The sequence below is a fragment of the Danio rerio genome, chromosome 15, assembly GCF_049306965.1.
Source record: "Danio rerio strain Tuebingen ecotype United States chromosome 15, GRCz12tu, whole genome shotgun sequence".
NCBI classification, from domain to species: Eukaryota; Metazoa; Chordata; class Actinopteri; order Cypriniformes; family Danionidae; genus Danio; species Danio rerio.
The window spans coordinates 34,641,184-34,653,615 of record NC_133190.1 but is presented as its reverse complement, the minus strand read 5'-3'; the positions used below and the strand labels follow the sequence as shown (position 1 = coordinate 34,653,615).

Sequence of the window (12,432 nt, the reverse complement as noted above, 5' to 3'; positions counted from 1 at the left end):
GACGTTTGATAATATGAGCTGTTCTGAAATCTGTGCCCTCTACAAAGTGCATTAGCTATGCATAAAGCATGTGTGTGTGTCTGTGTGGGATACCTCCCGGCTGCCTGATGAGGAAAATATATTTGGATGAAAAAGTAAGGTCGAGGTTGAAACAGCGCAGGGATGCTCGGAAGATCAAAGCTTAGTTGCTTTCAGAAGATGACAGGGAGCAGAACATTTCAGACTTTTGATTCAAGTGGTGCCCCTGATGGAAAATATTAAACCAGTGGTCTCCAAATGCCGTGCCCCCAAGGAAACACAACTTAAGAAATTTCACAACATGGAAAAGTTTTGAGAAAATATTTAATTACGTTTGATTTCAAATTTCAAATCTCTTTGCCTTTTTTGTGTATAATTACTTTTTATTTTTAGAGTTTTTTCACTTTTATTATGATAGTACTGTAGAGATTTACAGACAGGAAAAAACCTTGGAAACAAACTCGGGTCACCATGAGCATGCTATATGTTGATTTGTTAACCCCTAGGCCACTCGCCAATACTATTTGCATCTTTCATTCATTCATTTTACTTCTGCTTGGTCCCTTTATTCATCAGGGGTTGACATATTGGAATGCACCATCAACTTGTCCAACTTATTACTGGGAAACACCCATTCACTCTCACATTTACACACATACACTATGGCCAATTTAGTTTATTCAGTTCACCTGTACCGCATGTCTTTGGACTGTGGGAGAAACCGGAGCACCCAGAGGAAACCCACGCCAACACGGGGAGAACATGCAAACTCCACACAGAAATGCCAACTGACCCAGCTGAGACTCGAACCAGCAACCTTCTTGCTGTTAGGCAACAGTGTTAACCACTGAGCAATTCTCAGTGCAAATTTATTTGCATTCTGCAAGAATATTATTTGGACTTCCTTTCAGAAAATGCCTTGTCTCCTGTAGCCTATTCCAGGAGGTCCATTATGTAGTTTAAAGATGTTTTCTTGGGGCTCTTTTAAACAGGAAAACAAGTTGGAAAACCAGAGTAAGACAGCTAAAACATGCTCAAATCAGAAAACAAGCTCAAAAAACTAAAAAAGAAGAAGAAACTGGTAAGCATCCTGGATACACTCTTCAATTATATTTTAGAATTCACATTCATTAAACACTTTCAAGTTTCCAACAACCACCTCTATTGATGCACATGATTCTTGCAAAAAAAGCAATTCTATTAAATTGCAAATCCTCAGACTCCCCATTTTTTTAAGCACGGTTGGGTGAATTGTTTCATGTCATACAACTGGAGAGGATATGTTCCCTGGAGCCCAAATCTCATCAGTCATCAGCAATTTCAAACTGCCTGGCAACCCTTTTTGGATTACCTAAAAACTTAATAGTGTACTACTACTACTTTTACAGTAATGACTGAATTTATTCTGTTGTTAAGTCACGATTTTGCTTTGATTGTGCTAAATGTACCTCACTTGTTTGTTTGTTTTGGTACATTATGTGAAACTGTTTTAAAAAATCACATTCAACATTAACCAATGAAATTAGTCAAAATGAGTCTTTAAGCTCAAATACGCTTTTCTCAATGGTAAAAATTAATGAGAAATTCATCTGAATGGGGCTTAGATTATACACAACAGTTGACACATAGATTTCTTTGAATAGAGACAGCCAGATCACCACGATGGACGTCCAGTGTTTTCCAGCCTCCAGTGCCTAGACTGCAGATCCGCACAGGAAGTGTGAGTCTGGTTTCTCTCAAGGTTTTTGCTTTTCAGTGCAAAAAGGATGGATTTGCTCTTCAGTGTTTGGACTTTCAGCAGCAGTGAAAATTAGTTAGTTCAATTAAACTGAACTAAACTAAGCTTTAACACTGAAAACTAGGCATGGGGCGGTAACCTTTTTCAAGGTATATTTCGGTTTGGAAAGTCAAGGTTTTAAAACCATCAAAACCATCAAAATTTTCTGCAATACCGTTCTTTGAGTAAGATTTTTTGTCTACTTTTTTTTTTTTTACTTTTTTGGACAACAGTATCTCCAGCAGAAAAGATATCCAAATATGCAGTTTTAAATTGTAAAAAAAAATGTTTTTTAAATAAATGAGGACTGCAGAAGTCAATAATTAATTAGATTTATTTAGCCTGACATGTTGACTGTTCAAAAATATTTTAAATGTTTCTCAGAATAAAATATACTGTGTTCAAAGGGAAAAAATTTTGCTTTTTACCCAAACATTTAAAAAGAATATATTTTAGAGCAGTAATCACAATACTGCGAAATTGTGAAACCGTGATATTTTTTTCAAGGTTATCATACCGTCAGAATCTTATACCAACCCATGCTTACTGAAAACTGGAGTGACAGTTTCAATTTACTAGAACTTCTATGTTAAGCTGCTTTAACACAATCTACATTGTAAAAGCGCTATATAAATAAACATCAATTCAATTGAATTCAAGATTGGTAACACAATATTTAAGCTGATATTTGTTATTTTTTAAACAAATAATTGTTTAATTGTAATAATTAATTCGTCCTTACTTGATTTTTTGATTGTTTTTAATTGATCCTGCATCCCCCAACATGGCCGTGGTATTTGATTTTTCTCCCTGATACTGTTTACCCTATTCTTACAGCACCATTGATGACTATGTAAAATAAATGAATGGATGCTAGCTCACCTCATTTTATACTTAGGATTTTAAAAAGTGTGCTGTTTAGTTCTGTTTCCTAACACAAACGTACATGCATCTATGTTCCATGAATTTAATACAAAGCTTGAAAAAAATAAAAATTGTCCCTGTTTACAGAATGTCAGAGTTTTCAGAAAAACAACTAATTAATCTAAGAAAAACACAATTTCATCTTTTCATTTATTCATTTCATTTAGTCTGACTTCCATAATTTAGTATGATCGAATTTCAATCTAAAGCAGACCATACCAGAGTTTGCATGAACCATATGCCAGACCACACTTTTTTAAACAGAACACTGTCTTACAGAACAGTGTTCACATTATCCAAACACACCAAATTTTGTCAAAACAAACCCATGTGCACACCAAAAAAGCGAGTATGAAAGCTCCCTAAGATATCAGTAATCAAAATAACACACCGTTTCACCACTACCTCTGTTTGATCACAGGTATAAATATTTAAGAAGCATCGTTCATCTACTTTCCAGCACTCCATCATGACGCCCCGATGGACTCTGACTCGAGGCAGAGCTGGAAACATACAGCACATCCAACCCCTGCAACCCTCTCAGCAACACTGCGCCTGTTTTACAGCATCATTGACAAGCCCTCTGCGCTCCCAACCGCCGCCTCCAGCTCCCTTTAATGCAGCGGAGGAGGCTTTGAGGAAGATGAAGGTGCTGTCATTGAAGACCAAGTTTCTGGGCAATGTACCATGAAGTCCTTCGAGGCTGACTGCACTGCCCTGATCGAGGAAAACAGTTACTCAAACACCTAGTAAAAAGATCAGGAACGGAAGGTCACCGGTTTTCCGTTCAATCTGTGAGAAGCACTGAAGATCCTTCCTTTACAGGTTTAATTCCCCCTTGTATTTATGAGCTGTGAGGAAGGGCATTCAGATCATCGCTTTCAGGAGAGAAAAACCTTTGCGGCTACGATAGTTAAGCTCCTAGATAAATGCCTCCAGGCTGTGAGAAAATGGTTGCATTTTGCTAAATGTATCCAACTAGTCCAACTTCTTTTTTATTCACTTGTCTTTAGCATTTCCTCCCTTAATAAGACTGCGATGGAAGATTGAGAAAGGACCACAAACAGGGACTCGAACTCAGGACACAAATGGCTATAGGTTGTTTACAAAATTTAGAGGGCATGAAGTAAAAAAAAACTGAATGGGAGACAGAGAAAAGTCTGTATTTAACCACATATGTTGGGCATGATCCTTATATCAAGAAGCGGGCCAAGTTTTCTGCTGAAACAGGAAGTTGTTATAACATGTCTACAGGGCCGGCGTGTCCACAGAGGCGACCTAGGCGGCTGCCTAGGGCGGCAGTATAGAGAGGGCGGCGTCCGCAACACCCCCCTTACCACCCGCGTCCTCAGATATATTCGCGCATAGGCGACAGAATAGAGAGGGTGGCGTCAGCGACACCTTCATCAGCACCCGCGCATCCTCAGTTAAATCCGCGCGTAGGGCGGCAGATTAGAGGTCCGCGACACCCGCGCGTCCTCAGTTATTTCCACGCATAGGGCAGCTGAATAGAGGTCCGCGACACCTCACTTTATTTTCATAACCAGTCACTTTCGTTTTCACATTGGGGTTGAGGGCGGCATAATCGTCCTCTGCCTAGAGCGGCAGTTCAGCTTGCTCCGGCCCTGCATGTCTACATGTTATGTTCAATTACAGTCATAGCGTCATTAGCTGGCAACAGAAAATTACATGTTTAACACAGTAACAAACTAGATCTGTTACAAATTAGATTTTATCCATGTTCCATCACTTTGGTCCAAAGGCCTTTGTGATGTTCAATTGTAAAGATCTAGAGTTCTTGTCGAAGGGCGTGTCCGTGGCGGACTGACAAAATTCAGTGTTTCGCCATGGAGAAGGAAGTACTTATAACTCAGCCTGAAAATTCACAGATTTGATAAAATTCCTCTCCTGAAGACATCTACTTGCCAATATTGAGTTACAGCCATAGCACCACCTGCTGACAGAAGGAAGTTTGGCATAAATCAGTGATTTTCTCAAGTTTTTTTTTTATTTTTATCAGCCTAAATTATTATTGTTTCTGTCATCCTAAAGCCACCAGGCGGCAGGGAGCCTTGATGCGAGGTTCCTTTTCATCGCGGCTTGCAGCTTTAATTTCACTCTTTTTTTTGCTCTGTCGTACTTATATATAATTGTAACTTATTATATTTCATGCAGATCATCCCAGTCAAACTAAATTATTGAAATCTTTCCATAGAGCTATTCAAATCGCAACATATATAACAGCAAAACAAAATATCGCAATCTCGATGACATTTTTCCAATATCGTGTGGCCCTACATAAAAACAGTGCTATACTGTACTTATTGAACTGTGTGCCACATGGACTATTTAGCAGCTCTTTGTGAGACAAAGTGTCTTGGAGTTATTGACAGGACCTCTAACATCACAGTTTGAGATTGTTTTGCTGCCTATTTTAGAAGGCGCTGTCTACATTTGTGCGAATATGAAAAAACCTATAGAGTTCATTTTACCTAGACACTTCAGTCAAATGAATGTTGATGTACGTTATTGCAGTTTTACAAAATTGTAGACTCAAGCATGTATTTCCAACGAATGCTGTAAGATTTATATGGTAGCATAATCATCTACAAATGCTCGAGAGATGGAGTCTGTTACGGTTTTTACAGATGATTCTGTGAATACATTTACATCTGGATTCCAACTCAACCCCCCTGCTGCTCTCAACTCAAGCTACTGTCAATGTGCATTTCTAAAACTTGCAATATTATTAATATTGCATGTGCAGTGCTACCAAATCAAGTGTTGGTGCCACCATCTGTTGAACACCAGTGCCAATAGTCTCAAATGTTAGTCTGGAGCTCTGCGCTAGTTCATTGCGCAAGCTTATGGAGTATCTGAGGAGGATCCCGGCTAACCATAAATCCAATTCTCTCCTGGATTCCTCATGGCAGTGCATTGAGTCCCTCTGGTGCATTTGAGTCAATCTATTGAGGAATCTAGGGCAGCGATGATGATGCCTCTTATACCTCAACACCTCTTGATTATACAAATCACTTTCAAAGAGGCCCTCAAGAGATCCTCTAATGATGATTTATATATGATTTTTATGAAAGCGCATCTGATTTACTGCGAAACTGTATAGAGGCATATTTGATTTGCAGCACAATTATATGTGTTCTTCATGGATGCACTTTTGCTATGCTTTAGAAACATCATTTAACCCTAGCTATTTGCTTTCTGGAGCAGCAGATAGACATTTTTATTAACATAATCAAAAAGCTGTGTGATCTATGAGTGCACTCTCAAACACACAAAGTAAATAAGAAAAGCAAATGTAAAATACAGACATGTCTCTTTTTTCTGATACAAGACATCTTGTGTGGTTTGCTGTTTGTGCATCTACCCTATAAAACTCTTTCACAGCAGCCCAGATTTACAGATGTGCCTCTTCTGAGTAAGCAGCACACTTTCAAACATTTTTTACCTCAGTGTTTGTTATTCAACATCCACCTAAACCCATAAATGAAGCAAAGTCAAACAAAATTATATCCTCTCACCTTTACACTAACAATTACTCATCTCACTGAACACTAAGTAATCATATTCAGAATGAGAAACAGAACAATCTGGGTTCAGTACCCGAGCGCCGCCTGCTTGGTAGCATTATTGCATTCTCCTTATTGCAACTGGCAGAGTTTAATCAGGGGCCTGAGGTTGCTGGCAGACATACGGGATGCATTCTTTAAAGAAGCGACGCTCTGAATATGGAGACAATTTGCTCAGCGGTTATGATGTTTAGGCCGGAATATATATAAAAAGACAAGATGAATTACGAGAGGGCACTTCCATGAAATTATAGTGCGCCTTGTGACAAGATGTGCCTGAAATGTTAGGAAGACCATTTCCGCCTCTGAGTAAAAAATAAAACAGATTATTCTGAGATTTTTTTTGTGTATTATTTTGGTAAAACAGCTGGAAAAAAGGCCACGTTGTTCCACAAATATATGTAACAATTTCTTTTATTTTTACTCGTCTGCCATAAACTACATTTTAAAAGATGACTTGAAAATATTTTTACTATTTTAACATTCTAAGACCCAAATAATTGTTATATTTTAAAGCAACAAAAAAAGTAAGTCATAATTTACTACTGAATATTTGACTACAGCTACTTTAACTACAACCATGATTTACCTGATCACTAATGTCGGTTTTTGCATTATTTATTTATTTTTTCTGTTGGTAGAAGTGGATTACAGGGATAATTTACCCCCCAAAAAATTATTCTATTATCATTTACTTCACCCTAAGCTTTATGAGTTTCTTTTAACAGAAAATAATATTTCATCAAAAATGTTGGAAACTGCTAGCCAATGATTTTCAAAGTGCTTGCTTCTTTCTATGGACATCAACATTTTTTTTAAATATCTTCTTTTTTGTTCAAGATCTAAAAGAAACCAATAAACTTTTTAAAACTACTTAAAGGAGAGTAAATGGTGGTTAAATATTTGTTATTTGGGCCAAACTATCCTTTAATGCATTCTGGATCCTTATGCTGGAAAAAAGAATTTCTCCAGTAAGTAGTGAAAGTTTGTAAGTGAAAGAAAGGTAAATAAAGAGATGGCAGACAGGCACTGGACAGAGGAAGAAGAACCAGTAGGCAACCATTCACAGCCAATTTCAGCTGCAGAACTGAGGCTTTGCTTCAACTGCTCAGACACCACTGACTCTCTGGAGATGATGCTTGTATTTTCCCTTCTCTCTTTACTGGCTCTCTGTCTCTCATCCATCACTACAGTAGGCTCACAAAACATAACTGATTTCTTCTGAAATCCTGATCAACTGCAGCAGACTCATTCAGGAATGAAATGAGAAGAGTTAACTACAAAAAATGTAAAAACAATTAATTCTATCAAATTCTATATTCTCAAGTTATTTTATATTCACAAATTAAATAAATGCTAGAAAAAAAGATTAATCCTTTCTCAATTCAATTCAATTCACTTTTATTTGTATAGAGCTTTTACAATGATTGTGTCAAAGCAGCTTCAGATAAAAGGTTATAGTAAACTGGAACAGTGTAGCCCAGTTTTTTAGTGTTTAAGTTCAGTTCAGCTCAGTTCATTGTGGTTTAATAATCACTATTGAGGGTCTCGACACTGGAGAGCAAATCCATCGATGCGCAGCTCTACAGATCCCAAACCATGCAAGCTAGAGGCAACAGCGGAGAGGGAAAAAAAACTTCACCAATTGGCAAAAGTGAAGAGAAAAAACCTTGAGAGAAAGCAGACTCAGTTGGGCATGACTATTTTAATTTCTCCGCTGGCTAATGTCCTGTGCAGAGCTGAAGTCTCAGCGGCAGAGGCTGGTAGCTGGGCCTCAGCGAAGACTCGTCTGTTTTTAAATGCTAAAATTTTATACAATTTTAATGAACTACTGTTTAACAAATATGCTTTCCAGCATTGATCTTCATTATGTTATAAATGAGATTGTTTATGTTTTTTTCTGTAATAAAATATTAACATAAAATGTTAAAAATGATACTGCATTTAGTTAATATGAGCTAAAGCATCCACTTCTAGTTATTTTTAAATATTACAACATAAACTATGAAATTTAATATATTCAGTTTGGTATATTCGGCCAACAGCCCTCAATCAAGTCAACTTTTTGGCCGTTTATAGGAAAAAGATTTGATTAGCATTCAACAGGGAGGGAAAAAATGCTAAATACTGAAAAAAGGGAAAATTTCGTGAAAAACATGAAAGGAGATATTTAGAAAAATGTTGGTAGTTGCCACTCATTGAGTTCTATAGTAATGTTTGTCACATTTACAGAAGTTGATGGTTCCAGCAATCAAAAATATCTTCAAAACATCTTCTGTCATGTTCAACAGAAGAAAGAAAACCACACTAGAAAGAATAAATGATCAGGTAATTTTCATTTTTGGGCTATTTATCCAGTTAAATATGTAAAAATATTGATGTTTGTGATATTCAAAAGACAGTAAAACACATGTCCCCTTTATGGCCTCATTTATGTCGAACTCAATATGACATGTACCTTGACTAAAATCCAAAGCCTGACGGTCACTACAACAAAACACAGCAAGAAACCACAAAACCAAGCAAGCCTTCATGATATTTCATCAACTCATCTCAAGTAACTCCTCAAAAATCTCCACTACCAAACCACCAAAGAGTCCGTAAGTCTTTCCTCTCCTTCTTTTTTTTGCCATTGTCTTACCACGTGAGCACATCCTAAATTTGTCACTGCTCTGCAATGTGCTTTCCTTCACACACTAAGTCACACATTTCCCCCCGCCTCCATTTTCCTGCAAGTTGGACACATGCATCAGATTTGAATTGATGGGCTCTACGTGCTGTAAAAACACAAAAGTGGAGCAACTCTGACCTGGACACCCACAAAATGTCCAGATGTGCGTCCATGTTTATATTCGCTTCAGTGCGCCCGCTTGGCCTCAAAAGAAGTGCTCGAGGAAGTATTATATTTGCAAACACATTAAGTAGTACATCTCGTTTCCTGCAATTTGGCCGCTCTGTGTAAATACTGCGCTAAACCACAGAGCCGGGGCAGTTTAGAAAGACAGGCACGGGGAAGAGAGCTAAAAACAGCTTAGGTTTGGCCCAAAGAGAAAGAGGATGCACGTTTATGCCACCAAAACTGCTTCTTCTTGGATTGCATTGGCTTAGTTCTTGGAAATGATCGCAATCGACTGCAAGCAAGTAACCAATGAGCTTGAAAGTTATGTTGTTAATAATGTTAACAAACACACTCCATTGAGCATGTACACGTAGACATAGGGCTTAGCCTAATGCTATCTCGATAATTGTTTTCCATATTAAACAGTAATGACATATATTTCGATATAAGTTGTTAATGCTTAAAGATTTAAAAGAGTATCAATACAATGACTGAAGCCACAAAAATTAGAGGGTCCATAAATGGCATAGCATTTTTGTTATCAACACACTTTTAGATTCCCATTGTTGCACATTTCAGCTGGGTCTAGAAAAAGTCCAGAGCTTATCATTATTGACATAAATTTTATCACGATTCAAAATAATATCGCTTATCGACACAGCCCTACATAGACATCACCTATATACTATATAACTGCAGGTTAACTATGTTTATATATAATAACGAATTAAAAGCTATTAGTTTCTAGTTAATTAAAGTTGTTAGTAACTAATAAAGTTATGTTAACTAATAACCTCAACTTTTCTGATTTTATTCGTAATGCAATAATGTGCACCTTTTTTAAAGTTGTTTTGAAACAATATTTATTGTTAAAAGTGCTATACAAATAAACTTGAATAGAACTGAGAAGAGTACTGGTACAAGTAGATGTTGAATGAACAAGACTTGCAAATATTGGAAAGCAACTGGTAATTTAGTTAACAGAAACAACAACAACAACAACAACAACAACAACAACAACAACAACAATAATAATAATAATAATAATAATAATAATAATAATTCCTTACATTTATATAGCGTTTTTTTGGACACGTCTGGACACCAGGATGCCAAGGTTATACCTTTTTCGAAGGACATCAAGGGATTCACAGAGAGTCAGGACCTCGGTTTAACGTCTCATTCGGCGCTCACTGAGCAATATAAAATCCCTATCAATATAATGGGGCGTTAGGACCCACACAGACCACAGGTTGAGCGCCCTCTGCTGGCCTCACTGACACCACTTGTGGCAGGAACCCTGCTTTCCAATGTGGCCTCCCATTCAGGTACTGACCAGGTGCAGCCCTGCTTAGCTTCAGTGTAAGTTGCAGAGAGCTAGCTGCAGAGTTATGGTTTGTAATAGAGTATGCATTTTATGTGCAAAAATACATATCAAATATATAATAGCAACAACCAACAAAAAAATTAAATAGTCAAATAAATATTGTATCAAAAAGCTAAATATACAAACCAAGTAATTTGCATTGATTTAATCAATTATAATGCCATTTATATCAATAGATTTAATTTGATAAAATTGTCAATATGAAATGTTTAAGTGCACTAAAAAATGTAGAGAAAAAAATGAACTCTGAATTTGTTAGTAATCTTCAAAACAGCTCAATCATGTTGTTTTTTTATTTTGATATTTTGGTTTTCATTTAAGTGTAGTTGTTATTTTGTTGTGTGTTTGTTGTGTCACGTATATTTATTTTCTAATATAAATTATTTGACTGTTTTTATATCATTTTAAATAAATTGTATGTTAGTTTCAGACTTTTAGATTTTAGTAACTGAGCTAAACAAAAACAAGTATTTTGACAACTAGATTATATGAAATAGGATTACTTTTTTTATCCATTTCATTATTTTACATTTTTTAAATAAAATATGTTAGTTTAGTTGTAATTTATTTTCATAAAATGTGTTGGTTTATATAAAAATGTTTTTATTCTTATTTTAGTAAACTCTAATAACTCAAATCATACTCCAATAATATTTAATTTACAATAAAATAACGTTTTGTAAGGTATGCATTATATGCAATTTACATTTGAGTTTAATGGGCTATATGCACACAGACATTTATTTTCAGCCAGCCAGCCTCATCGCTCCCGGTGAACTTTATTACCAATATAAAATCACCACGTTTAAGGTCTGAAGTCTTTAAAAATCGGTGATCTTCACTGCCTGATAGATATACAATATACAATATGAAGAAGAACTGCATTAAATTCCATTTCCCCCACCATGTTTTAAAATATGACAGTTTATTTTACCCGAGTATTTTTAGTCGAGTTTCTGTGCTCGCCTGCTGATCCTGATGTCGCTAGTGGTTATACAGTCTTTCATCTCATTTTACGCTTGAACAACTAAATGAATGCTTAAGTCTATTTAACTGAATGTATTGTAATTACATTACAACATCAGTGCTGTAAAAGAAATCCTATGAAATTGAAAAGAGTCACATTAAGCTTTCACCGGAAGTCATTTCATTGGTTAAAAAACACTAATTGTGCATATACCCCATTGTGTATTTATTGTTGTGTTTTTTTTTTATGGGGTAGGGGGGTGTTAAGTATTTAAGGTAACATAAATGGTTAAAAAAAAAAATATATTTTTGTTCAATTGACTAAAAAACAACGTACAGCTTTTTTTTTTTTTTTTACAGTTGAGTGCTGTGATCCATCATTATTGTATTTGAGCAAATAAACACAATTCAAATTAGTCAGTTCAATCTCTTTCAGTATCTCTTTCTATTCTTTGGTTAAAACAACTCTATAAATAATCAAATTCCATAACCAAGCATGGCAATATCCATTTCCCCAGGCGTTTTTATACACAGTTCCTGCTATTCAATCTAAATAAATTTTTCAAAAAGGGGTTGCTGTGATCCTCTTATTCAAGGCCGAGTGAAAAAGGGCAAAAAAAACTATGCAAAGTTGTCTGGCATCAAACCAGACTGGAGGAATGATCGTCTTTTGTGTGCTCTAAAGTACACTGTAAATGCGAATAGTATTCCTTACTATCAAAATTCTAGTGTGTTTACTTAATTTTAAGCTAATTGTTGAGTTTACTAGAAATGCATTAGTGTTGCTGACATAGTAAGGTATAAAGTTCCCATAACTAATGTAATTTGAGTAAAATTGCTTATAAGGGCTAAGCCATGCTGTTACGCATGCGTACTGGGTGGTGATTTCCCATCCCCCATCCCGAGTCACAACCAACCGCCACCCTGCACCGCC

At 36.2% G+C, this 12,432-nt stretch overlaps 1 protein-coding gene across 1 annotated transcript in view; it reads right to left on the bottom strand.

The window, feature by feature from the left end:
* dchs1a (dachsous cadherin-related 1a) overlaps nucleotides 1–12,432 on the bottom strand; it is a 200,971-nt gene that overhangs the window by 155,057 nt on the left and 33,482 nt on the right. The window lies entirely within an intron of this gene.